The 15,356-nt window shown below is 45.8% G+C and overlaps 1 protein-coding gene and 1 pseudogene across 1 annotated transcript in view; both read right to left on the bottom strand.

The window, feature by feature from the left end:
- LOC124777035 (mediator of RNA polymerase II transcription subunit 15) overlaps positions 1 to 15,356 on the bottom strand; it is a 521,147-nt gene that overhangs the window by 261,881 nt on the left and 243,910 nt on the right. The gene's annotated exons all lie outside the window — the stretch shown is intronic.
- On the bottom strand, positions 14,190 to 14,307 carry LOC124722344 (annotated as a pseudogene).

The following is a 15,356-nucleotide window of genomic DNA, read 5'->3' as shown; positions in this document are numbered from 1 at the left end:
CGCTGCGTTTGTCGGGGTACAGTGCCGGTACCACCTGTTTCCTCACGTTCCACACTCGAAACGGCGTCGCAGTGAACGGAAAAGCCTGGACGCGTCCTCTCTGCAGTACCGAGCATCCGTCCTACACGCTGTGGCCTACCGGTCTCCTGTCGATTATCGTCACGCGTTCAAATTCCGTGTCGCCGAGTTCACTACATATCTGTGACAGACAGCTCGGATAGCGGGTCTGCGCTCGCAACATGAAGGCGCAGAATTCTGGCGCCGTACCGCGTGCATCTTCAAATACGACCACCCTCCCGTCACTTTTAACCAGTCGGTATACCATAAACCCCACTGCACCAAAAAACTGCAAACGGATGATCTACTGACGCATCAGAGAGCCTTTCCAACACTCTGGGATCCTCAATGAGTAATGGAAAGAAGCATGCTGGCACTAAGGGGGTCGGGGAGGGAGCTAGATACTGCTTGAACCGAATGACGAGGAAGACAAAATTCTGACAACGATGAAAATAAAATGGATTGTGTTTAGCCATGCGAGTGAGTAGTTTATCGAACGAACGAGTTGTTCTCTGTATTCAAAGTTGTAAGAAGAGACCGAGGCGACGATCTAATAGTAGACAAGTTGATGATATTAGAAAGCGCGCAGAAGTACGCACTGTTGCAAAATGCGCAAGGCTCACACCTGAAAACCGTGAAGTAATTCGGAAAAAGCCTTCATCCAATACAATACTAAATGTGAAATGGTTGTTGATGGTGGTGTGGTGTTTCATCTACATTCTAACGTTTGAAAAATAAGATTTGAATGTTAAATAAAGTAACAAGTCGTCTTTCGTGCGTTGTATTACTTTAAAAAGTTCTGTAGATTATAATGGGGTTTTTTTAGGTTTCATCCAAGGCAGATCGTGAATGTCTTCCCTTGACGTTGTCAGAACTACCAACCAGAGTCGACATATTTTCTTTGTTGTCTACTTTGTGAATGTATTCAAAAAGAAATTCGATTCAATTCAACCAGCTGTATCGTCAAACAATTATTTGCCCATTTTCCAATATGCGTTGCCCGAAGCGTAATTTTTCTACACAGCGAAGGCGATGATATCCTTAGTGTAAATTTTTCTACAATGCATAATGTTTGTCAGTTTGTCACATATGTGACAAGAGCTGAAAACTTTTTGGCTGGTGGTCCCGAGAGGCTTCTTCGCGCATCGGTCTGCTTTTTGTGTGACAACACGCGACACTGCAATTTTAGGCTATAAAATGAAATGTTCATAGGATGGTTTAATCTGATAATCTTACGTTAAGTGGCTCAGTTTCGGAGCAGGCAATCGAAAACTGATAAGAAAGAACACAAGGCTCGAGCTTAGCGTCCCGTCAACGTCCAGGAGACTACAGACGGAGCAGACGCTCGGACCGAGTAATTGCGGCGGGAGTCAATTGGGAGGGGTAGATGGGGAGGGGGGGGGGGGACCGGACAGAAAGAGATTCGGCGGCAGTTACTTACCAGAAGTGATTTAGGGATGTTAAACCGGCAGCCCTATTCCTCCCACAGCAACTCCAGCCTCCAATCGAGAGCTACATCGCGTCTCTACGTAACGGACGCTGGTGGCTGGTGTGGGCCCGTGTGCGCCAGTTCCCTTTACAGTATACACGCCAGGCACATCGAGACAGGGCCGTTTTCTTCGACCTCCGCCGTAACGTCTGTACGCCCCTGAACGTCTATCGAGCATTCCAAATGGTTCTCCCGAGCCTCTAAAATCTGATATATTGTCCTTCGCGAAAACCTGCAATCACATGTGCAACGTATTTTATTGTCCGTCTAGTCCGCTTTCATCTCTAAAATGAACGGTTTCGGTCCACACCAACGATCGTCCTAAGGTCTGATTGTATCGCTTTCGACAGTAACTCGTCCAAATTATCAGCAAACAATAGATTCCACGCCACAGGATAATATGCGCAATGTACACGGACAATAAAAGTTTCTCTTTCAAGTGTGCGTGATCCACGACGCCACACGTCGGCCGTATCATCCGAAGGAGTATATGTGAGCTCGGAGGCGGCCAGGACTTCATCACAGAGAGACCGCTGGCTACAGCTGAGGGCTGCAAGTAGGGTCACTCACAGTACTTCCTTTCGTAAACAGACGTACGGCGTCGTCTTTTTGCGACCTTCTGAACAGTGGATTCAGGCTCGTGGCACGGATACGGATCGAATCGACGTCGGGCTCGCGAGAAAAAGGAGGCAACACCAAAACTGTTACACTACTGGCCATTAAAATTGCTACACCACGAAGATGACGTGCAACAGATGCCAAATTTAACCGACAGGAAGAAGATGCTGTGATATGCAAATGATTAGCTTTTCAGAGCATTCACACAAGGTTGGAGCCGGTGGCGACACCTACAAGAGGAAAGTTTTCAACCGATTTCTCATACACAAACAGCAGTTGACCGGCGTTGCCTGGTGAAACGTTGTTGTGATGTCTCGTGTAAAGAGGAGAAAAGCGTACCATCACGTTTCCGACTTTGATAAAGGTCGGATTGTAGCCTATCGCGATTGCGGTTTATCGTATCGCGACATTGCTGCTCGCGTTGGTCGAGATCCAATGACTGTTAGCAGAATCGGTGGGTTCAGGAGGGTAATACGGAACGCCGTGCCGGATCCCAACGGCCTCGTATCACTAGCAGTCGAGATGACAGGCATCTTATCCGCATGGCTGTAACGGATCGTGCAGCCGCGTCTCGATCCCTGTCAACAAATGGGGACGGCTGCACGAGAACAACCATCTGTACGAACAGTTCGACGACGTTTGCAGCAGCATGGACTATCAGCTCCGAGACCATGGCTGCGGTTACCCTTGACAATGCATCACAGACAGGAGCGCCTGTGATGGTGTAATCAACGATGAACCTGGGTGCACGAATGGCAAAACGTCATTTTTTCGGATGAATCCAGATTCTGTTTACAGCATCACGATGGTCGCATCCGTGCTTGGCGACATCGCGGTGAACGCACATTGGAAGCGTGTATTCGTCATCGCCATACTGGCGTATCACCCGGCGTGATGGTGTGGGGTGCCATTGGTTACACGTCTCGGTCACCTCTTGTTCGCATCGACGGCACTTTAAACAGTGGACGTTACATTGCAAATCTGTTGCGACCCGTGGCTCTACCCTTCATTCGATCCCTGCGAAACCCTACATTTCAGCAGGATAATGCACGGACCGTATGTTGCAGGTCCTGTACGGGCCTTTCTGGATGCAGAAATGTTCGACTGCAGCCCTGGTCAGCACATTCTCCAGATCTCTCACCAATTGAAAACGTCTGGTCAATGGCGGCCGAGCAACTGGCTTGTCACAATACGCCTGTCACTACTCTTGATGAACTGTGGTATCGTGTTGAAGCTGCATGGGCAGCTGTACTTGTACAAGCCATCCACGCTCTGTTTGACTCAATGCCCAGGCGTATCAAGGCCGTTATTACGGCCAGAGGTGGTTTTTTGGGTACTGATTTGTCAGGATCTATGCACCCAAATTACGTGAAAATGTAATCACACGTCAGTTCTAGTATAATAGATGTGCCCAATCAATACCCGTTTACCACCTGCATTTCTTCTTGGTGTAGCAATTTTAATGGCCAGTAGTGTAGTAAAATTAAAAAACTGCGGTTCCTTTTCTCTAGGTTTGTGGACAATACTTCACTCGAGTCTGGCTTATCTTAAACCTGTACAGAATGTGTGGGAGACAGCTGCATTCTCCGGATCACAATCGTCAGATTCCTGGCAACACTGAAGTGATCGTAAGATAATATTTATAATCGGACGTTATCTTTAAAACAGTGCATTAATAATATAAACACTTAACTGACACCAACAAAAATTCAGAGGCTACATGCCTTCGCCTCGTACACACATTACATAAAAACAAAATGTAAGGTTCAAAACTGAAACACATTCGCATGCCACACACTGATAGCGTCAATAATGGGTTTCCGACATTCAGCACTTCGTAACGATCAAACAGGCACAAAGAAAAGAATATGTACAATACAGGAATTTGAAACGAGAAAACTGATGCACAACAAAACACTATTCACGACACATCTGATTTCAGAGACCGCATAATTTTTTCTGCGCCACTGCTACGTATACGGATAAGTTACGAATATTTAGTGAAACCTCTTTCAGTAAAAATGTACGTCGCAGGAATTTTTTTACAGCAATTCGCTCTTAAACAGTCCGGGCACGACCAGTATTAAGGAGAGCTAAATGAATCAGGTCGACATTTTCTGTGAAACACAAAATATTCACACGTTTACTACTGGCCGTACAAGTAATCGAGGAATGTATTTTGATGAAATTTTAGCATAATTTTTTTAGATGGGAAGTTTTGGGACGTCTAGTCGCTCTGAGGATTCCACTGCAACGTACAATATCTGGACAAGTGGCGCAGCCGGTCTCTACGAATCGGACGAGCAACGTTTCACGCGTCTGACGAGTTGCGTACAGGACGGCGGGAGAAGCTGGCATGCGACACGGACGTCGTGTGTACCTGTGCTGCTGCTGCTTGTCGGCGGCGGGCGCGTCCGCCGGCGGCACCGGGGAGGCGGCCCTGCTGAGGGGCGTGTTGGGGGGCGGGCCGCGCGCACCCAGCGCCGCCCCCGCCGCCCCCGCATCGGGCACCAGTTCCCGCGGACGCTTCGGCGCCAGCGCCACCGCCACCGCCAGGGCGTTCACGCTGCACACAAAACACAAGCTCTGCTCACCGCGTCCCGCTCACCCCGCCCACAGCGGCCGCCGTCTCAGCTCTGCTTAATTAACTACAAGACTCACCGCACGGGTCGTATTTACAAGTACGTCGAGGGTTTCAGAAGGCAACTGCGAGAAAATTCGAGACGCACAGCGGACCGAGTGTACGCCCTCAACTCGCTTCACAGGTGCTTGACAGGAGCACTGTTTGTGGCACAGCGTACGTGAGTGTGTGTGTGTGTGTGTGTGGGGGGGGGGGGGGGGGGCGCAGTTCGCTCGAGTCCCCGCTGCCTGCTGCTTGCCGCCACAGCAGTCCACTTTGGAAATCTGTCCACTGGGTCGCCCATCTGCAGGATGCTGCAGTACTAAGCGGAGCATTCTCTACACACTGACACGCCTGCCCCCTGCTGGTGCCAATGCTCGATCGACTGGTATGTCTCATTTCTCTGCATGTCTTGTAGTTTTCGTGCAGTTTTCTTCTGAAACCCTGAGGTAATTGTGTACAACCCTGCGCTATAAAACACAATGTGGTACGAAAACCAGGTACTTCGGATATTTTATTTACCGTTCTACGCCTGACAACGACACTAATAACGACGCCTACGTTGTCTGCAGAATTTCTTCTATTTCGCGTATGCCGAGACGACTGTAGGGGCTCGGTAATACTCTGAGAGACAACGTATAAAGCGAAGTCACCAGAGGTAAATTGAACATTCTATAAATTAATGATCCTATAAATACTTGCAAAAGGACCAGTTCCCACTCTGCAGAAATATCATTCACCAGTCGACAATAACGCAAACAGGTGAGGGCAGCTGGCTGTTTAGAGAATATGCTCGATAGCGCCTTCCTCCCCTATGACAGCGCTACCACTGCGGAATTTTCTGCCTCCACAGTTTGCTGTACAACACGTAAATGTTTACGGTTTTTACACAATTGTAATCATTTAACATAAAACTGCAAAGTGTTCATCTTGTGGCAGGAGCGACGCTCAGATCGGGCGACAGCTGACGCTGCCGGGATTGCGAGTCACCCGATAAAATCTTCATACTGTCGACGGCCGTCTACAGCAGCAAGAAGTCGCGCCAAATCCCCTGCGCCTATTATTACTAATAAGAAAATTAAAATAAATTTTTAAAATACAATTGTAATATCGATGTCAATGTTGTTATCAGTTAAGTTCTCGCCAAGATACAGTACACGTAAGTGCTTTCACATTACTGGAAGTTTTTGAATGTGTGGCATCATTTTGTACTCTTTGGTAAACCAACTAGCACTGTTTGTGACGACAAAAAATATTCTCTCAGTCATGAATAATTTTAGAAGTATATTTCAGAAGGTATTTTAAATTGCCTCTTTATGAATGATGATTCAAATACGTAATGAATCGAAATCAAGTTTTACAACCAAACGCTGGGCAAAGTGATCTAAACCACGATATACCTGGTTTTCAGAAAGACCCACGGAATACGTTTCAACTGCGTAATAAGTATTTTTAAAGAACAGAGTAATCTACTAGTCGATAGTAAATAGAAATATTTATTTCACTTACCGAAAATAATTACGAAATACATTAAAGTGTACAGCGCTAGACTTTATCCTGGAATGACAGTGAGAAACCAGGGCACCAGTGTCTTTAGTTGAGCGCTATATTAGAAAATATTTAGCTGATTGTGTAAGCCAGCGTTTCTCAACCTTCAAGTATTCGCGATCCAATTTTCGGTCATAATTTTCATCGCATCGCCCTCCCATCCCCATCTCTTTTATTGTGTGTGGTGTGTGTGTGTGTGTGTGTGTGTGTGTGTGTGTGTGTGTGTGCGTGCGCGCGCGCGCGCGCGCGCAGATATTTCTACTGGTGACTGACGACGGCGTGGCGTATTGAACATAACATCAATATTTACATCGCTTGCACACTCCGCTGGGCAGCAGGTCAGACGTTGAAGTGTGGACGCAAAACGGTTGGTCTATATTGACAGGCGCAGTCCTTTTAGTGGTGCAGTAACGACCGTGCAAGAAACGTCAGGTCGTGAACTCGTCATTGTAGGAATACTGTTCGACGCACAGCAAAGACAACCAACACACTCATGTTAGGTACCATATATAAAAACATCTGCACTTATATCTTTAAACCCTGTATTCATATATAATGTATTTTGATTACTTTGACGCTACTGTTACAAAGTTCCAAAGTCTGAAAATTACGAAGAATAAGTAAGTTTACCGTTACTTCGTAATCCCGATCCGCTACATTGACAAAGCCACAACTGATGGCCCTCTGCTGCCTTCCGTCATACATATAGCGAGCGAAATTACTCCCGAAGCTCTATTAACAGCCGAAGAAGTCTTTGTCCACTTCACGCAAGAGACGCAATGAAAAGACAGTTTAGTAGTAAATCGCTCTTTGAATTTTGGACAGTGTGAATTGATGATTTCTCTGCACTGAAAACAAGAGCACTTCGTATGGTATTATTATTTTCAACATCCTATCTTTGCGAAACCGGATTTTCTGCGTTGGCTGCTTTAAAAGACAAAATATAAATGTCAGATAAAGATAGAAAAACAACTCGGGGTCTCTATTTCTAGTATTAAACCCTACTTAAAAAATTTTGCTCCGCTGGCCAGGCACAAGGAAGTCACAAATAATTACAAAACTTGTTTTTAATTTAGTACTAAAACATAATTATTAAATGCGTTGTGCAGTCCTGGTACAGTCCTATTTATAAGGATATTACATCACTGGAAACGTGGAAGGAGAGGTGTTATCCACAGGTTGAGAATCACTGGTACAAGCGACGCAGCAATCGACAACTTGCTGTACTACAACGACTTAACTCCGAATTTTTAAGAAGAAAACACCATTATTACTCGCCCCTAGTCTGTCTTAAGAAAGAGTAACCTGCAAACTGACAAACATAAAGAAGTGTTAGTGTGCACTTTGCAGCACACGGTAAAAAATTAAAGTCCAATAAACTACCAGAAGTAACGAAGTGTTGACGCTACGTGTTATATCACTACACTTTGCTACCCGTTAAGCCTCAAGTGCAGCGTACTTAATGGAGTTGTGGACGGCCCTCGTAATCGGCAACGTAACCTGGGTTACCAGCCGTATGTGAACAGTGAGGCCCCAGGAGCGTCTTCGTCAACAACGAGATGGCGGCAATGAAATCGAATTCCGCATCCCGCAACACGCGTAGGAAAGCTCAGCTCGGCGCGTGGTTTGTGACGGAGTGGGCGCGGAAGAGTGACGCCGCTAATTTGCACGGAAGTGCCGCACTACGCAGCCCGGCTTTCGCCTGGGGAAGCAGTTGTTGCAATGCTTACTGCTGCTTTCACCGCGGCCACAAGGCGGATGACGTCAGTGGCCGGCGGGTGGCCGGATGTGATCCCGGAATAGCACCAGAAAACACCGCACGACGCTCGCCTCTCCAGCCGCAGCTTATGAAAACCACGAGACAGAGAAGACTTGCTTCGTTGTCCGTAAATCAGTAGCAGCACCGCACAGGTAGCTGCACGGCTGCGGGGCTCTGGCATGTAAACAATGCAACATCACGAGTGAAGTAAACAACGCTTTGCAGCAGGATCGCCTACGGACAGTCTGCGAAGCTTTTTTGAGTCACCTAAGAGTTAAGATGCAAACGTTGTTTGGCGTTTACACTTAATTTGTGGCACACAGTATTAACATAAGGCATATGCTGAAGTGTTTGTACGATGGAGAACTAATTTCTGATGGGGAAGAGTATTTCACTTACACCTAAAGCGAATGTTTAAAATTTACCAGTAGAAAACTTCGCGCCTACATAAACGCAGCTAACCAAACAAGGACAGGGCAAAATCACTGTGGTTACCGACGCCGGCGAACGCTACACGCGGCGACAGCTGCTCCAGGGCGCTCAATTCGACGCTGTTTTCGGATGGGTCCGAGAATGTTCGAATGTATGTAAACTCTTATGGGACTTAACTGCTAAGGTCATCAGTCCCTAAGCTTACACACTACTTAACCTAAATTATCCTAAGGACAAACACACACACACCCATGCCTGAGGGAGGACTCGAACCTCCACCGGGACCAGCCGCACAGTCCATGACTGCAGCGCCCCAGACCGCTCGGCTATTCCCGCGCGGAATGGGTCCGAGAAATCGACAAATCGATACGATGAGTGCAACAGCTATTTGCAACAGCGGCACTTAGAGAAGAACAGGTAACGTTGTTTAGGAGTGAATAAGAAAGAAACTGCGAACTGTTTTAACAATTTTTGGTCTCTGAAGGAAATGTTTAAATCTGTGTACAACTGAATTGTACCGAACGTTGATAGTAGTGAACATTATGGCAATGGTCGACAGAAAGCAAAACGACAGCGATATTCTCAACGAAAGACAGCTGAACATTTCCGTTAAAACAGAACAGATGTTTTAAGTTTGCTACTTCCGGATATCGTCAAACAGAAGAAGTGACGAGTGCTGTGTAGATTCGGTAATGCAGAGTCGACACCGACAGTTAGAAAACATGACAAGCATGTTAGTAATGATTCAATGTCTCAGATATTTCCACAAATTAAAAAGTCTCGTCAGGAAATGAATCAAGAAATTGAAAACTATAGTCGATAAATTGAAAGGGAAATGCAGGACGGCTACAGTAAATCATGTGAGGCAGTTGGTAGTAGGCGAACGTTGATTGCTCCTACGTTTCATGAAAACCAAAGTGAACTCTCAAACCTAATGGCCTCGAAACTGAAGATGTTAAGAAACGAACTGCTCAACAAAATAAGCAAACGAAAATGCTGGTTAACGAGGCTCACGATATCATTCATGCCCACGATAGTGAAACTGCGGACCTAAAGAGTGCTTGCGACGACTATTAAATTAACTGGTGCATCCAGGGCAATGAGCTGGCGACGAGGTAGACAAAAGTCTTACTATGTGACTACGAGTGGGCGAAGTAAACGAAAAGCTTGTACAGAAAGACGGTGATGCAGCGTTACGTGTAACCGACTGCAACATCGTTAACGCGCTTCAAGTAACTACAGACAACGGGATGAGTGCAGGAAACTTCCCAGAATAAGAACCCCAACAAGGTATCCATGCCGTAACTTTTATTAAGCAGTTAAAAAACGCATTTCCGAATCATTATACAGAAATGGCACAAATAGACAGTACGTCCATCAGCTACATGAAAAGTGAAGCACATATTTGCATACGGGGTATCACTATTTCCGAAAATTATTCCATATACAAAGAGTTTGTAACATCGTTCTTGCCCATCTTTTGTACCAAAGGTGTGCCATAAAGACACCCAAGAGGAAGGCGACCATGGTGAATAAGCAGAATCATGATCATTGCAAGTCAACCGTGTAACTCTGTAATCTTCCGGTTTCTATCTGAACCAGGATTCTGATGATGTCTTAACGCCGAAACGCGTAAACAATTGATTATTAAATGAAGAAAGACTGATTTCTGCTCATTTCTGGTTTACTCTGTATTCTAATTCCTTCATCTGCGACCAATTGCAGACTATACAAAATACATTTTGATCACTATAAAAACAATGGGACATAAAATCAAACATTCCTGCACCGCCAAAATAGACGCAAGACACAAAATATTGGAGTGGCAATGCCTACCTCGACGATCCAGTTAACGAGGAAGAATTGACGTTAATTTTAACACTAAAGCTACCACTCGCGGTACGTGAAAAGTTGGCACTCACGTCGCATATGAATACGGGACAGGTGTGCTTAATGGCTTAAAGATCATCGAAATAAATATTCTCAGCAGAATGACAACAAAGAGAGAGAACTAACGACGATCGTCAGAACCGCAATACTGGTTAACCGCGAAGGGAACTTCGCCGTTATGAAAGACCAAGTAGATTCAATCGACGAGATACGACGTCATGAAAAAAATAAATAAATAAAAACATAGCCCATCTAGATCATCAAACAAATCGCCCACCGCCTCATGAACGAGACACAGCACACAATCGATCGCCGAAAAAAGCTGGAGGGCCGTGATCGGTGTCCAGGAGAGAATTCATACACTGATCAGCCACAACATTATGACCACCTACTTAATAGCCGGTATGTCCACCTTTGGCACGGATAACAGCGGCGACGAGTCGTGACATGGAAGCAGTGAGAGTATGGAGGGAGTGTCAACATCTGTACACACAAGTCACCTGATTCCCATAAATACCGCGGGGTGGGGGGAGGGGGGGCTTAAGCTCTGACGCCACGTTCAATCACCAAATGTGAACCACTCCACCGAACTCCTGGCGTTGTGACGTGGCGCTGTATCTTGTTGAAAAATGCCACTGCCGTCAGGAGAAACGATCGTCATGAAAGGGTGTACGTGGTCTGCAACAGTATACGATACTCCTTGGCAGTCAAGGTGCCTCCCACGAGCTCCACGGACCCCACGTGAATGTTCCCCGAGGATAATGGAGCCGCCGCCAGCTTGTCTCAGTCCCGCAGTACAAGTGTCTCAGAGCTGTTCCCTTGGAAGACGACAGATTCGCGCCCTCCCATCAGCATATGAAGAAGGTATCGGAATTCATCAGACCGTGGAACGCTCTGCCACTGCGAAAACGTCCAGCTCCGACGGTAACATGCCCATTTCAGTCGTAGTTGCCGATGTCGTGATGTTAAACAGGCACATGCACGGGTCTTCAGCTGCGGAGGCTAGTCGTTAGGAGTGCTGGATGCACTGTGTGTTCACACACAGTTGTACTCTGCCCAACATTAAATTCTGATGTTAGTTGCGCCACAGTTCGCCGCCTGTCCTGTTTTACCACTCCGCCCAATTTACGACGTCAAGACATCTGTAATGAGGGACGGCGTTCAATCCTACGACGTCTGGATATGGTTTCACCTTGGTATCGCCACGTGTTGAAGACACTCTGCTTCCGAAATGCTCGTGCCGAGCCTCCGGGCCATCACAATCTGCCCGCAGTCAAACGCACACTCAGATAGATTGCGCGTCCTCCCCATTCTACTCACGGACAGCCCGCTGACACACCACGTGCACCGTGGCGTGTGTCTAACTAGCAGTCATTCCTTGCCATGTGATGCTGCTGTCGCCTGGATGAGTTTATGTCCATAGTACGTCGGTGGTCGAAATGTTCTGGCTGGCTAATGTAAGCATACAGTTTATTTGTTCTCTTTTGCTACTAGTGTTCAAAACAAATCCTTCACTAGTGATGTAGGTTTTGTGCGTACTTTTCATTACTTTTAAGCACCTTCCCGTTTTACCGATAGGCTTATCTAAATTCTTGTATTCTGTGACAAGCTACGATAAAACATGAACAGTAATTATATACTGCGAGGCTGCCTTTTTTAGATATAAAAGTGGCAGTAGCGTTAACGCAATAATTTGTATAGCAGTTAACATTACTTTTGTCATAATTAGTATTTTGCTTCACTAAGGTAATAGGTCTTTTGTACAAGTTATAGTGGTATCTATGCCAATGGTCAACGTTCCTGTATTTTATTTTTGTGCAGTTTCTCAAACATAAACACAGTTATGACATTTGATAAACGAATACGAGTTTGTCACTCACTCACTGTATATGCTTATTGATTGCTGCCATAATTATTCTTAACTGGATATTAATAATTAACAGCTGATGGTTTATTGTCAATATTTTCTTTAGTTTATTGTTTAGTCTTAATGTTTTAAATTTTGGTGAGGATATGGTAAGGATACGGTGAATACAATAAATCGCTGATGCCAAGAAAGCTTTGTAGAGGGCTCAGCAAACAAAGCACAGTATGCAAGAGAATTTGCTAAGTCACGGACGAGTTAGAACGCAAGAATTGTTGCACTTTTTTAAAGAATTAATTTGTACCACACAGCAGTAACAACAAATGTGTGTTCTCACGTTTTTGTACGGGAGAGATATGACATATGTAATTAAATTGTGTTCAAGATTCAAGCAAATTTTCTTTCTGTAGGTTAATAATGGAAGAAAACTCAGTCATAAAAAGAGAAAACCTATGTTTTGGAATCAGCCGGGCTCACCTAACAAGAAAAGGAGGAACTTCACTACAATCATCGACACCGGCCAACGTTACATACTGAATTACTTAAAATCAAATGCAGGAAGAAGAGGATGCAAGAATTATTCACTCACTATGCAATAAAACACTGTGAACAAAGTTGAAATATCTCGTCTTTGAAACAAATGCAACATGAAAATATAGCATCGCACATAAACCGATCACTGACAGCTGAGGTGACAACCAAAATTTTAGCGACAGGAGTAAATGGACTCAGTTGCACCGTCTGTAGAATTGTACGAGTAACAGAGTTTCAGTTCGCTCTCGTAAAATGGTACTCGTTAGACGTCTAACGGCAAATATAAATATATTTTACGAGTTACGACAGAAGTTAACTATTACTCGCCAGGCTGAATGTACAACATCTGAAGTGTGGGATGCTGCTCTCCAGATCCCCAGCTGAGAACAGGAAGTCACCATCTCAGTATCTGAAGAGTATCAACGATCATTCCGATATACGGCGATTTAACCCCGAGAGTCCGCCCCTTCCTAGCAGTGTACGAATTCCGAACGACAACTTACTTGGTCTGAAGTTGGATAATAGTTAGAGATGATGAGTCCCTGAAAACGAAGAACAGAAATGAAACTCTACCTACTAACCGCTGGCGATAGTTCAGTTTTCCAGGCACAGTGAGTGGACGTGATGGTCCTGTTGTTACATGGCCAGTTTTATCATGAGATACGACATCGACAGATGTTTCGTCTGCTGATGGGTGCGACGAGTTCCGTTTCCAAGATTCGAGTCGACAGGACGTGGTTATTGACGCGGTCGCAGACCGAGGAACTGAGTACCGACACACACACACACACACACACACACACACACACACACACACACACACACACACACACACACACACACACACAACCAACAGGTGAGGTAGCATTAACTCTGTCCCTAAGTTTTTTTTATTTAAACAAGGTAGTGAGCAGGGTCCCACGCAGAATTTAAAAAAATGCCGGAATCTCCGTGTTGTCATATTTCATAGGATGACCGGTACCAAGACAATGTTCTGCAATGAAAGATTTTCTCGGCTGTTGTAAGCGTGTGTGATGCTTATGCTCAGTACACAGTTCTTCCCAGTCCCAATAGACTGACCAATGTATGACATATCACGACTGCGAGGAATACGATAGACACCAGCCTTACACAAACCAAGATCATCTTTAACAGAATCTAACTCTAAACTCCGGCCGAACAGGCCTTGGAAGGCCCAACAGTACCGAGCTGCCGCCGTGTCATCCACAGCTCACAGGCGTCACTGGATGCGAAGATGGAGGGGCATGTAGTTAGCACACCGCTCTCCCGGCCGTATGCCAGTTTACGAGGCCGGAGCCGCTACTTCTCAATCAAGTAGCTCCTCAGTTTGCTTCACAAGGGCTGAGTGCACCCCGCTTGCCAACAGCGCTCGGCAGATCAGATGGTCACCCATCCAAGCGCTAGCCCAGCCCGACAGCGATTAACTTCGGTTATCTGACGGGAACCGGTGTTACCACTGCGGCAAGGCCGTTGGCTCAACGGACTCTAAAAGGACCCTAGTCTAGGTCGGGAAACACATTTCACATCATATTTCCGCAAAGTACGACCAATCTTGTTAGAAATGTTCCCTGCATAAGGCGCAAAGGCTGTCGTCCTTCGTCCCCACTCGGTATTACCACCACTCAATCCGTGCACAGTTGGTCGGTAGTGCAACATGTGTCTGATCTGTATTTCACTACAACCGTTCTAATGAAAGGTGAGCTCGAGATGGGCTAACTCAGACCTAGGGTCTGAGGTGACGTGGGACCAACGAACCAAGGTGTGAAGTAACGCTTCACGCTGAGCCGGATGTTGATCACTATCAGCTAGTCGTGTGAGTGGGCTACCTACACACAGTGAGACCCGATGCACCATCCAACTTCCTCCTGATCGACACGTGAAGGAATGGACGGCAGGCGCTGCCACGGGGCCGAAAGACAAAAGTATCGGCTACATACCTGAAAAAAAGACTCTCACATTCCAAAACCGCCGACTCAAAGTCCTCGAAGTCTTTCATAAATTACCGATAACTGATGACAACGAGCTTTCCATCGCAACTCCATCGGTCTGCTTACTGAGTGAAGAATGAGAAGTCAACACATGTCTAAATAGCTTGGGTAATTCAATAGCAAACCTATACGTCGGGAGAAATTCAGGTCTCAAATAATTTTCTCGTTCGTGATACTTCTCTCGCAAACGGAGGGGAAAGATTTGTGTTCTTTATTATTTATGACAACCCATATATTGCCGCCGAGGAGAAACTACAAATGTGTAACTACCGACAAATTAATGATGAAGTTTTCTCGCGTTATCTGCCGAGTCAAGGTGTCGTTCTGTGGCAACGTTTAGGCAAGTTTCCTACTCGTCATCTTCAGGGGTAGACGTCGTTGCTGCAGAACGTCGCCACGACTCGGCTTATAACCCAAGAAAAACTCATCATCGAGATTTGCCGAGGAAGCCTACATTCCCGAATATCAAGAAATTACTCAGAAGATATCCGAGAAGCATTTTCTTGGTTGCAAAACGTCAAATTTAAACAACCCTC

This window comes from Schistocerca piceifrons, chromosome 1 (assembly GCF_021461385.2).
Source record: "Schistocerca piceifrons isolate TAMUIC-IGC-003096 chromosome 1, iqSchPice1.1, whole genome shotgun sequence".
NCBI lineage: Eukaryota > Metazoa > Arthropoda > Insecta > Orthoptera > Acrididae > Schistocerca > Schistocerca piceifrons.
Note: the sequence above shows the minus strand (reverse complement) of the source record. Positions and strands in the feature narration are given on the sequence as shown.